The sequence below is a fragment of the Podarcis cretensis genome, assembly GCF_951804945.1.
Source record: "Podarcis cretensis genome assembly, chromosome: 3".
In the NCBI taxonomy this organism is placed as follows: domain Eukaryota; kingdom Metazoa; phylum Chordata; class Lepidosauria; order Squamata; family Lacertidae; genus Podarcis; species Podarcis cretensis.
The window spans coordinates 110,756,754-110,769,844 of record NC_137172.1 but is presented as its reverse complement, the minus strand read 5'-3'; the positions used below and the strand labels follow the sequence as shown (position 1 = coordinate 110,769,844).

The following is a 13,091-nucleotide window of genomic DNA, read 5'->3' as shown; positions in this document are numbered from 1 at the left end:
TGAGAAATTAAAAATGCAATGTGCCACTTCAAATGCAAAGAAATTTCACTCAATCAAGGGAAAGAATCTGGAGGGTGAAGCTGATATGATCAATACTGGCGTATACAAGAGAGAATACATTAAAACGATCCATAGATAGGCAACTTAAAAGCTCAGTTCCACAACCCATCACAAGAGTCCCTTCTTTTGAGCTTTAACTTGATTGATTAACCTCACAGAGAAGGACTGGAATCATTCCATGATCTGGCTATATTGTTACCTGAGAAGTTTGTTTCCACCAGTGACCATAGCAGATATGGGTGTAGTTAAATTACAGACCACACAGCTATGGAGGTGAGACTCCACATTTTAGTTCAACAATGGAAGCTAGAGCTTCTTCGCAATTACTACATCCCTTTCTATCCTCCATTCAGGCAAGCGAGAAGCATTATCAGAGTTCAAGACACATTCCACCCAGCCAAAAACATTCAAGCATACCTGGTGAGGGGCTTGACTGGGAGGTTGTGTGGACTGTGGAGAGTCATGAGAGCCCTATAGGGAAGTCTGGAGGTCCACATATGCCCCCTGGGCCTGAGCTACCCCATTCCTTCTCTTAGAAGTCTCTGGTACTATCACAAGTACCAATTTGGCTGATGGAAAAACTAGCTTTGTTTATACATTTGTTAAATTTCATGCCTCTTTTTATATAATGGTATTACCCTACTGCTATTTCATGTTTTGCTTTTCTTAGTTCACCAGCAAGTTAACCTGGTGTTGTTGTTGTTTTTGTCCTATTAATATGAATTTTGTAACTCTGTGTGTCATTCCTGTACTGAACAAAAAAGTCACTGTAACTTGTTATTTTCGTGTGTGTGTGTGTGTGTGTGTGTGTGTGTTCATAGAAACCAGAGATGGGGAAGAATGTGGAAGAAGCATTTTCCTTTCAGATGACATTTGTTGACTGACAGCTAGGAAGCTCTCTGCATCAGGACACCAAATCCAAACTGAGAGGTGTGTTATAACTCATATTTTTACTCACTCAAAAATACATACTATCAGATATCCTTCCATTCCTGAATAGCAAAAATGGAGAATGGAAAAGCAGGTGGAGTGTATACATGAGTTTTAAACTGCCCTGTATATGTGTGCAGATGCCTTCAAATCAATTTCCAATTGTATTACACAGTTTCATCTCACGGGGAAAGCTATTTTGAAATCCATTCTCTTCTCTCAGTTACTCCTGGGGATCCAAGTGTGTAATGATTTCTGTTTTTCATTTACATGATTTGGGACTGTAAGAAGACAGTTCTCTCTCCAGCTTATCACTGTTAGGATGACTGTATCCTGCCCATTTCCCCATATATATTCTGCAATCATTTTTCACCACCTGCTATTCTAATATTTTGGTTCCACGTTTGATTTTTTTGTATTAAAAAAAAAAACTTTGACTACCATTTGATTTATTCATTGATTTTTTCAGTGTCTTTCTAAAGTCCATACAAATATGTTGATAGATCTATCTTTCCTAGAGCTATGCCTAGATGTTTTTTTCAGAGGTACTTCTACATAAAAATTATATGGGCCACTCTAAAGCACATTTTGTGCTCAGTATCCACCCAAGCTTGTGAACAGTCAGCTGGTGTGTGAATGATGGCCACAAAATATCTGTTGCTGACTGCTGTTTGCATGTCACAGTCCTAAGCCACCCCCATGAGAATAAAGACACAAGGACACAGAATTCTAGGTTAATGTTAATGGGCAAAATTTAGGCCAAAACTTTATTGGTTATAGAATGTGAGTGGTATTGGCTTAGGCATTGGCATCAACAGACTATATCTGACTCCTGCCCTCCTTGCAGGGAGTCTGGTAAGGGTAAACCACCAGTAGGGGGAGTCCCGCCAATGTGGATCGACTTGAGCATCCCATGGGTTCCCGCTGGGGTTATGGCATGGCCCTAGCCCCTCCCCTGGCTTCGGACAAGATCCACACCCTGGGATTCCTTTATTGGAATACCCTTGAGCACGGAGGGGCAGGTGATGGCTGCACCTCACCTCCCCCCCCACATCACTATTCCAATGCCTAACCACCACACGAGCCCAAAGCTCACCGCCAATACCCTCACACCTGCAACCAGCCTCTTATGCATTCGATAATATCGGCCAATCACACATCATTTATGACGTCAGAAAGATGAACGCCATCTGCACAGTAAAGCACCTCATTATCGTACACAAGTCCTGGGTAGCACATCACCTGGCCACCCAGTGCCAACACTTTGCACGTCACAGCTCGATCCAAGAGTTTTCTGGCTTTGTTAGTGGCAGCTGGGCAAAGACAGTTGCGCTAAACGTGTCTTTCCAGGAGTTGTGACCACAAAAGTGTCATTTTTGGGGAAGGTTGTTGATAACTCCTTCAAGTCCTTTTCAATGCTTGATCTCAAGTTTACGCCCTTCTGCAAGGGCAACTCGTTCGCACCCAGCTGCACAATCAATGTGGAGGGAGACCCCCTGGCCTTCACAATCGGCAAAAAAACGCTTCATAGCGCACACCGTGCATCAATATCCAGGAAACTCTGATGTGCTCTGGTAGGCCAAGTTGGCATCCCAAGCCACATTCCATCGCCACTCTGAAACACATTTTGTGCTCGGTAGCCACCCAAGCTAGTGAACAGTCAGCTGGTGTGTGAATGATGGCCACAAAATATCTGATTGCTGACTGCTGTTTACCACATCTGGAAACATTTGTTGTATTTCACATCTTTACAGCCCAGTCTTATGCATACTCATTTCACTGTGTTCAACGTGTCTTACTACCAGGACGTGGGTGGCGCTGTGGTCTAAACCACTGAGCCTCGTGGGCTTGCCAATCAGAAGGTCGGCGGTTCAAATCCCCATGGCAGAGTGAGCTCCTGTTGCTCTGTCCCAGCTCCTGCCAACCTAGCAGTTTGAAAGCATACCAGCACAAGTAGATAAATAGGTACTGCTGCAGCAGGAAGGTATACGATGTTTCCGTGCACTCTTGCTTCCGTCATGGTGTTCCATTGCACCAGAAGCGGTTTAATCATACTGGCCACATGACCACGGAAAGCTGTCTGAGGACAAACACCGGCTCCCTCAGCCTGCAAGTGGAGATGCACGCCAAAGTCAAATTCAACTGGACTTAATTGTCCAGGGGCCCTTTACCTTTACTCCCAGGAAAATGTGCACAAGTGTTTCTAAGGCTGCAATCCCATACCTACTTACCTAGAAGTAAGACCCGTTGAGTTCAACCATCGTAGTCACTTCTGGACCATTTCTAACTTGACATTTTTAGGTGAGCTGTGTAGGCACCTGCTTACTAAAGACTGTGTTACTTTAATCAGATGGTTTTTGTTCTCTTTTTTTAATGGGAACAGTAGGTGTGAGCTGTCGCTGGTTTGGACAAGATTATCTGGTTGCCCTTCCGACATCAGACTCTGTGAAAAGTGAGCAACAGACCAGAAGCAGTGCCTTTGTTCTCTCACCCAGTGACTTTCCTCTCTCCACATCTTCCTGCTCTTTTTTCGTTGTGGAAAAAGCCAAAGATTTTCACAATATTCAGGTAGCTGAGAGCAAAAGCAGGCGTCTTCCTTTGACGGTTTCTTTATGTACATCATTTCAGATCTTGCTCTCACTGGTCTGAATTCTATGGCTGGGGTAAGCCAGGTGACATGTCAGCTAAGCCTCTCTTCTTTGTTCAATGGATCAGTTTGATTAGAAGGGAATCTCAGGGTAAAGGAAGAATGGTTATAAAGGGTTGTGGCAGCTCATAAAGAGAGGCTGGATCAAATATCTAAAATCAAGATTTCTTCCCTGAGACTACATTTCAAACATTAAACATGTAAAATGGTATTTTAATTCAGCTTCTGGGAGGGGAAAACACCTTTTCCAAATTCCCCATTAACATGCACGCTATTATCTATTTTAGGATATATTCCTCTGTTAAGAGTACATCAAGTACTCTGACCCTCTGTGGCCCTTCCACAGCTGATGCATCTCATATATTACCTTTGCCTACAATGGCTTACAGTACCAACATGCAGTGATATCTATAACAAGTGAATCCTGCCTAGCAAGAGGTCCACTCTAACACACTGGGAAACAGAAGAGCTACTGCAGCCTGCCCACCTCTCCAAAAGGGTATGGGAGGAAGTGATGCTAATATCCAATACCAAGTTACCAAGTCTGCTAGGCTGGCAGGTTGAGCACACTGCATTATGGTAGTGAGTCATGGGCAACTTACAACTCCCAGGAGCGATGCCTCAATGCCATCCACATGCATTGCATCTGGAAGATTTTGGGCACCACATGGCAGGACAGAGTCTCGAAGAAGAGTTCTCCCAAGCGACATATACACTGGCTTGGTCATGTACACAGAAAGGAAAATGGCAACATTCCCAAGGATGTGCTCTACAGGCACCAGGCTCGTTGACAGACCAACTCTGAGTTTCAAGGATGCCTACAAACTTGACATGATGGCTGGCAGCATCAACCTCATTGTGCTAGAATCCCTTGCAGATGACTACAGTGCCCAGAGACAGACAGTCAGGTCATGCGTCCACAGTATTGGCCAGAGGAGGCATGACCATTAGGATGAGCACAGAAAGAAGAAACGCCATGGTACACCTTTAACCAGATGCTTTCATCTGCCCCAGCTGCAATAAAACATGTCTCTCCCATACTGATCTCTGGAGCCACAGTAGGTGCTGTAACCATCCAATGGTTTGACTTCACCCCCCAAGGCAAACTCATCCATTGTCTCCTGAGACAGATGAATACCAATGTTATGTACTGAGTTGAATAGGATCCAAAATGCAGCAGTCTGATTGGTCCTAGAACAATAGGATCCAAAATGCAGCAGTCTGATTGGTCCTAGAACAATAGGATTCAGAATGCAGTAGTATGATTGATCCTAGAACAAGGCAGCAGTATGATTGGTCTGCAGGAGCCACCCAACCCAGCTCCAGATGGAAGAGAATCCACAACCTGATTGGCCTACAGGAGAATTCCAGAATTAGCCAATCACATGCAGCCCATTGTGTAAATAATGTATATAAAGCAGATACTTTGAGGGAACTTTCATTACTCCTCACCACTATGAGCTGAATAAAGAGCATGAAATCCACTCTCGACTCCAAGTATATTTCAGCCAACAACTGCAGCCTGTTATTTGATACTGAAATGAGTTTTCTTCCTGATTTGATTGTGGAGCATTTCTCTGTCTTCCTATTAATTATTCATTCATCCCACACTTTCCCATTCATTTCCCTGAAACTTTCCTAGCTGCAAGAAGTCCATCTCTTACTTTTTAAAGTGGATTTGTTGTGCTAGGGCAACAGAGTTCTCTAATCCACTTTAATTGTGCAAAGTTAAATCCCCAGTGTGTGTGTGAGACAGAGAACCCCTCCTGCAAAATATTGACAGTGGAGGCGACCTCAGATGGGGTGTAACCTCTCTGAAAACAAAATAAGAAGCCAGTCTGCCTGTGGATTCTTATTTGGCCTTTCTAAGCATCTGCCTATATTCAATATTAAAAAAAACCCTAGGCATTTTATGCACTGCAGCAAATAGGGCACGATGAGCACACCTGAGCCACGCAAGTCGTAAAAAGACCAAAAAAGGTGTGAGATTGCACAGCTGTTTCCCTGAAACCCTGAGGAATCACTGCAAAAGGTCATTGTCAGCTCTCACTTGCCCTGGGATGGCCAAGGGAGAGCAGGTGCTTTGGCTGCCCTAATCACAATGTTTCAGAAACGTACAATTCATTGGAGGAAAGGTTGGTCTGGAATGTAATTACCCACTGCCTATTGCCAGATACAGTTAAATCAGATTAGGTACGTTGTGCTCTGATGTCATCGCATTGGGTATGTGGGGAGAATTTCAGTCCCCTGAAATTGATACTCTTGAGGCAAAAATTGACCCTGGAGAACATTTAGCATTACTTCCTAATCCCTTCAAAATGGGTTAGATTCTGCAGCTCCGAGTCTTATAGATTGACATGTTGTCTGCATTTCTTTCTCTTCCCCTTTATATTGGAGTATTCTTCAGTCAGGTTGATGCTAGTGCCACATCCCAAGAAAGCAAAGAACAGATTTCTAAATGTGCAATTATGAAGGTTTAGTTGGAGCAGCAACACACAGAATTTAACTGAGAGTTGGGGGAAGCGTGTTAGCGTACAAATCTTAAATAGGAAAGTGACACCTCATATGCCTTAGAAACGTAGGACACAGAATTTGTTTTGTTAACATGGATTTAGCATGAAAACCCTTGAAAGATGTAACACCTTTGGGTTTGTTTGGTGTTTTTTTAAGCTGGCAATGATAAGAGACTATATTCATTTTAATTAAAAAGAAAAATTCACAATGAAGTAGTCTGGGACAAAAAATAATCAAACTTTCGAAATTCGCCACTTCAGAAGCAATAATGCTTTTTTGAAAGTATAATTTAGGCTGTATGTCAAGAAACAGAATGTTTTATTGTTCTGCCATGCTTAGGATAAAACTATTTTTGCTTAAGCTATTTTGGCATGTCACATTATCTTGAAGCATTTCAAAATAGAATGACTTGAAATGCTCACATTGAAATGTTTGGCTACAGCAGAAAGCATTCCATAAATGCTCATCTCAATGGCTATGTATTAAGGCACTGACTTTCCGCTCTGGATTTATGTCAGTGCAACAAAAAGGAGGTGTCTGCAGATTCTTGAAAAGACTGTCACTGGATATATAAAAAATATGTATCCATTTCCAGCAATGATCCCTATGTCACAATGGGTTGAAGTTGTCCTGCACACCCTGGAAGCCTAACCTAGACTTAGCAAGAGAAGAGGAAACCAATGCTAATGTACACAAAGCATTGCCTCTACATTTCTTCTACTTCCTTTTGGCTTGCCTTCCTAGAGGCAAGCAGTCGTAGTAGTTTGGATTTGATATCCCGCTTTAGCACTACCTGAAGGAGTCTCAAAGCAGATAACATTCTCCTTTCCCTTCCTCCCCCACAACAAACACTCTGTGAGGTGAGTGAGGCTGAGAGACTTCAAAGAAGTGTGACTAGCCCAAGGTCACCCAGCAGCTGCATGTGGAGGAGCGGAGACGCGAACCCTGTTCCCCAGATTACGAGTCTACCACTCTTAACCACTACACCACACTGGGAAGGAACACCCAGGGTAACAGCAAAGCCGGCTCAATATATTTTGCTGCCTGAGGCACAATGGCGTTCTTAGGAAATATACAGGGGCCAACTGGACTGGTAGTTGAATACTGGTCCAATACTGGTGCAAGGACTGCAGTTGAGGACAGAAGGCTAGCGTATGGGGTACAAGGCAGGCCATGTGGCACCCCCAACACTGTCCACTCCCTGCACCTCAGCAACTGCCGTCTGAGGCAGCTGCCTCACTTTGCTTTATCATTGGGCCGGCCCTGAGTAACAGTAACAACTTTATTTACTTAGTTATGTGCCATAACAAGGGGGGGGGAGGCATTCAGAGTTGAGCTATAAATTTGGGTCATCATTTCCTGGCAGCACAAACAGAGAAATGTGCAAGGCAATAATATAATTTTCCTTCTCTTCCTTCTCCACCACACACACCCAATCTGTTCTTGGAGTCCACCCCAATCCTCAGGGGAGGGGCATGAGAATAAGCTATGTTATACAAACCGAAGTCATTGTGTGAACTGGGCCGCTTTGTTGAATCCAACCCAGTATTCCTTACTGGAAAGGGAACATGTGAATACATTATCCATAGCTGGAGCAAGATTTGGAAGAGGGACTAGAGGAGTTGTTTTGACCCACTATTATCCTGTGAAGGTAGGGGTTCCTTCCACTAGAACTCCCCTTTGCCCTGTTTGGACTCCCAGGGTGTACATTTAGGAGACTAATTTAGTATCTTTCACCTAATGAATCAGAAAAGAAGAATATTCTTGTTTATCTCTAAAGGAGGTGACCTTCCAGGTGTTGCTGAAGGACAACTCCCATCAGTCCTAGAAAGACTGTCCAATGGCCAGGGATAAAGGAACCACACCTGTTCTGAAGCCAGCCCATAGCAGGAGGAGTGTGTGGTACTGTCGTCACTGAAGCAGGCAGAGTTCAGAAAGCCTTGGGGTGAGGATGAGTTCTTCTGGAGACAAGATATGGTCAAAGGTTTATATAGAGTGAGGTCTAGTATTGTGTGATCAGTCAGTGGTTAATGAGTATGTAATTCACTTTGCCAAGAACTGGAGAATGCTACTGCACCATTAGGTTAGGACTTTAGAGCAGAGGTCCCACTCAGCAAAATGAGTGGGAAGACCCCCAAATGCAGTAGGGGTAGTTTAGCATATTTTGGAAGTAATACACAATACCATCTGAAGTCCTGGGCACTCATAAAACCATTAAGCACAGAGTCTAATAACCTAACTGCACAACTTAGTACATGGCACAACTTTTGGGTTAGGACATTTCCAGTGAGAAACAGGTGGCTTTTGGTTCTTGAAGTGAAGATTAAGCCTGGTGATTTTATAGCTTTGGGCTTTGTTTGGAGGAAAATGTAGCAAGAGAAGAAGGAGGAGGAGAAGGAGAAGGAGAAGGAGAAGGAGAAGGAGAAGGAGAAGGAGAAGGAGAAGAAGAAGAAGAAGAAGAAGAAGAAGAAGAAGAAGAAGAAGATCCTTAAGAGGCCTGAAGGCTAAATGTTCAGTCAAGGTCTACGTACTTCTCTTTGCAATTAGTACATTTAAAAAATAATAATAATGATGTAACCCCCTCCTTGTGTGCAGCTGAAGACAACTGTTGTCCCTCTCCTCCTCTTCTCTAAAATGTTTGAGAGGTAGATGTTAAGAGTGGAGATAATACTGTAGCAGTTCCCCCAGAAAATAAAGACAATAGACTCAGATTTGTCTTGTACAGCTCCAATAAAAAGCTAACAGACCGTTTTCACAGAAGCCCGATAGTCATCTTCTTACTTTGATTAGCACTCCAACTTCTTCCTGATGCTCTCTTCCTGTCTTTTAGCCTCAGAGGTAGTTCTGATATACAGATGGCCTCTGCTAAATGAAGCATATAGGGAGATAGCTCGATTTCTGGTGGCAGCTGTCCCAGGTTGAGTTCGACAAACTAAAATCTCATGACATCGCTGATCAGGAAGGTAACTGAGCAGGTGGTCTTTCCTTCCACCCAAACTTCTGTATGTGTGCTCCAAGTAGAATTTGCATTTCCCAATGGCCCTTCAGGAGTTGAATTTGTTGACCTTTTATCCATCTTCTCTGATACACTGGGATGTAGCTACAGGGAATATGCCAGTGGTTATGCTCAGCCAGTAGATCTACCGGTAAATAAGTTGAGAAGGATTTATTGACAAAAAGATGAGAGTGTTTGCATTAGAGAATTGCTATTAAGGAGGGTGATCAGATTTCTAGAGATTAGTTAGGCCAGAGCTTTATAATCTGCATTTAAATTAGGAAAGTATTAAAGCTTACAATATTCAAAATCCAAAGTCAAAAAATGACTAGCATTTAAATAAAACAAAATAAATTGTTTTGGTTCTATTTTGATAATTGTAAGTACTGAAATATAGGATGCACTATAATATTTTTGGCATCTCTTTCTTTGACCAAGAGAAAGAGACGGTGGAGGAAGATTGGAAGAAGTTTAAAGTATATCTTAAGAACTGTTACAAAATTGAGGAGTGCTAAAATGTCAAGGGGAAGGAAGATGCAGAATTACAGCTGAAATTGTTTGATGATTTAAGGGGAAACTGAGAAAGATAATAAGTTTAAATTGGCAAAAAGGGTTGCTGAAATACTGTAAAATAAGGATGCAAAAAGGGTGAGGTATGGGGAAGTCCGAGAAAGGAGGCTTATGAAAATGAGGTTGAGAAATTATATTTGTGTGTCTGTTTGTATCTGTTGATGTTCTTATGTTGTTGTTGTTTTGTTTTAAAATTGGAAAATTAATAAAAATTATTATAAAAAAATATAATATTTTTGGCATCTGGGTGACAAATAGTGGAATCAGTGGCTGCATAAATTCTAAATGTGGCTGGATTTTTAAAATGAATTTTGTTTACTTGTTTTTTTTTTAGATTTATAGCCTATATACTCATTCTAAAGGCTGGGCATAACAATTTAAACACATAAAAATGACATTATATGGAATAAAAATTCCCCACATTAAAAATATGTCTACAAGTTCTCTGCTGACTTTCACTGTTTTGATGATGATGATGATTCATTATGATAATTTTATTACTTTACATATTTTAAGAAAACAATCTCAACCTACATTAAAACATCAAATAAAACTATCTAGAATAAAACATTACAGAAGAAAGTCAAATATAAAGTATCCATTCAAAGCAACATAATTAACAAAAATGTTATCTTCAAGATTTCAAAATAAAAACATTACAAAGGAAGTCAACTACAGAATGCACATTTAATGCAGCAACGTTAGCAAAACAATAAAAAATAAACATTTGAAAAGAAAACATTACTAAAGGAAGTCAAATTTAAAATGCACATTTAAAGCAGCACAATTGGCAAGAGAATAAAATATTATCATAAGCACAGAACATATTTGCTGCTGTTACTGCCAATCCTGTCTATGGTACTTCATGGCGGGCAGTGGTTATGAAAGCTCAGGCTCAATGACCTTGGTCTGCACCAAGAAACAGCCAAATTATTCCAAACAGAACACATAATTCTAATGATGGATTTTCCCTGGCATAGAATGAGAATGTCAGAATATTCCATCACTCAAAGATACATGCATTCTCTTCTTTGTCAAGACTGTTTGAGGCCTGTGACAATATATGAGAGTAGCAGGATGTGCATAGCTTCTTGGAGCATAAGATGTTGGGCATGCAACCATTATGTGAATTCTCCTGCTATTGTCAGGATGCTGTCAGCAGCTCCTGGCTGGTTGCTCAGGAAAGTATAAAGACAGGGGAAAGTTTCTTACAGTCCCTTTTGAATTCAATCTTTACAGAGAGAGGCTTTAGAAACCAGCTTCTTGGATAACGGCGTTGTCTCGAGTGAATCTCCACCACCCCGTCTCTCCCACTCCCTCATTTGTCACTTCTACAGGTGCTGCTAAGTGCCCCCTGTCTTTAATAATAATAAAAAATAATAGTATTTTTTTTATTTATACCCCACCCTCCCCAGCCAGAGCCGGGCTCAGGGCGGCTAACACCAGTAAAATTACAATAAAAACATAATGGGGGGTGGGGGGACCAATTTAAAATACAGGTTAAAAATACAATTTAAAATGCAGCCTCATTTTAATAGTAGCCCATAGATCAAGACCATAAGGGGAGGGAAACATAAGGGTCAGACTGAGTCCAAACCAAAGGCCAGGCGGAACAGCTCTGTCTTGCAGGCCTTGCGGAAAGATGTCAAGTCCCGCAGGGCCCTAGTCTCTTGTGACAGAGCGTTCCACCAAGTCGGGGCCAGTACTGAAAAGGGTCTGGCCCTAGTTGAGACTAATTTAACCACCTTGCGACTTGGGATCTCCAAAGTATTGTCATTTGTGGACCTTAAGGTCCTCCGCGGGGCATACCAGGAGAGGCGGTCCTGTAGGTACGTGGGTCCTAAGCTCTTTGCCCTCCTACTTTTAAGGCTCACCGAGATGGAGGGCCTGGAATGTTTTATAGTTACAACGTGTCAGCCAGCTGTTGCTCCAGCTCCTTCTGCTCCTCCTCTTCCATGATTTCCCAACTTTTCCCCTCATCTGCCTCTGAGCTGCGACCTCCCGCAAACCCCTGTTGTAAATCTATACCGTCTTCCTCTTCCTGCTCCCTGGAAGGGTCACGATGGGGAGGCGGTTTCCACCATTCCTCCTCTGCCCAGTCCCTGACAGCTATTTGCTAAATCTCTCACCACATAATCACAGGCTGGCCAAGTAGGTCACCAAGGGCCCTGCCTCATCACATGGAGTTTAAAAGAGGAATTAAAACTTTACCCCAAAATAAAAACCACTCTGTCGTCTGTTTCCTGCCTACTCCCTAGTCTTTTGTACTGCTGTAACCATTTCTGCCAATCTCACATTCTCTGGCCAATCCTATTGGCTCAGCCAAAACAATCGCTTTAGCCTCGAGGTGTCCCCCTCCCATCTCCAGGCAGAAAAATACTGTCACATAGCAACTGGTAGAGCAACCTGGTAGGGCTGCTGTTTTCTTAATCTTTATCTGCGTCCTTAAAGGCGGGAGTTAGCAGACAACTCAAAAAGACACTCCCAAATAGCCTGGGCTTTTGACTCTGAAGCCCTGGCAATTTAGCAAGCCAAGTAGATTTTTTCTTCCGTTCTGAGCATGCCCAGATTTATTTCTGTACAAAGCAGCTTCCTGGACTGTAGAAAAAAACATATTTTACTGAGAGCCTAGCTAGCAAGTGGTCAAAGCTGCTTCCTGCCTCCCTCCCTCCCTCCCTTCCTCCCTCGCTCTCCTTATTATTGATTATTGATTTGACCAGGAAGGATCTTTTGTGCTTGGTGGAAGATGAAGCAAAACTGCAAAGCATCAATGCACTATTTGTGGGTCTTTGTTTTGTTTTTTAGCTGTATTGCTATTGTATCTGGACTGGAGCATTGGGTTGGAAGTACCTATGCAGATGTCTCTGGCGTCTGGGGTGTTAGGGGAGGGGTAGTACCTCTGGCGGGGGATGAGTCCCCTTCCCAGTCTACCCTCTCTTCTCCCTCTGACCGCTTCTGGCTGTTCCACCACCAATCCCCTGGTTCTGAGCCTTCTTACTCTGGGGTTTGCCTTCTTACTCTGGGGGTTCCCCAGCTGGTGCTTCTGACAACATCCAGCTGGTCCATGACAATAGGTCTGGAAACCTTTCAAAATTTGCCATGACTCTGACAAACCATTTGAACAACCATACTGGTCTAGGTGTCTCTTCACTGACCTCAAGTTTCACAATCACACAATCACAATCAAAAACACAAACCATCTGTCTACAGTAGATAATAAAGTAACAAGCATCATTTTCTTCTTTTGATAACTGGCTTCCCTGTGGTCTTATCAAATTTTAATCAAAGTCTGGTAAAATCATTTATAATTTCCCATTTACAAGTGAAGATATAACACAATAAAGCACATTAGCAGCTTACAGACATTAGCAAATC

The 13,091-nt window shown here is 42.5% G+C and overlaps 1 long non-coding RNA gene across 1 annotated transcript; it reads right to left on the bottom strand.

Moving 5' to 3' along the window:
- Positions 1 to 8,662: 8,662 nt before the first annotated feature.
- On the bottom strand, positions 8,663 to 11,030 carry LOC307212805. Its single transcript, XR_013837234.1, has 2 exons — positions 10,929 to 11,030; positions 8,663 to 9,291 (listed from the first exon to the last, which is right to left on the bottom strand). It is a non-coding gene; the product is annotated as an uncharacterized lncRNA (long non-coding RNA).
- Between the last annotated feature and the right edge of the window lie 2,061 nt (positions 11,031 to 13,091).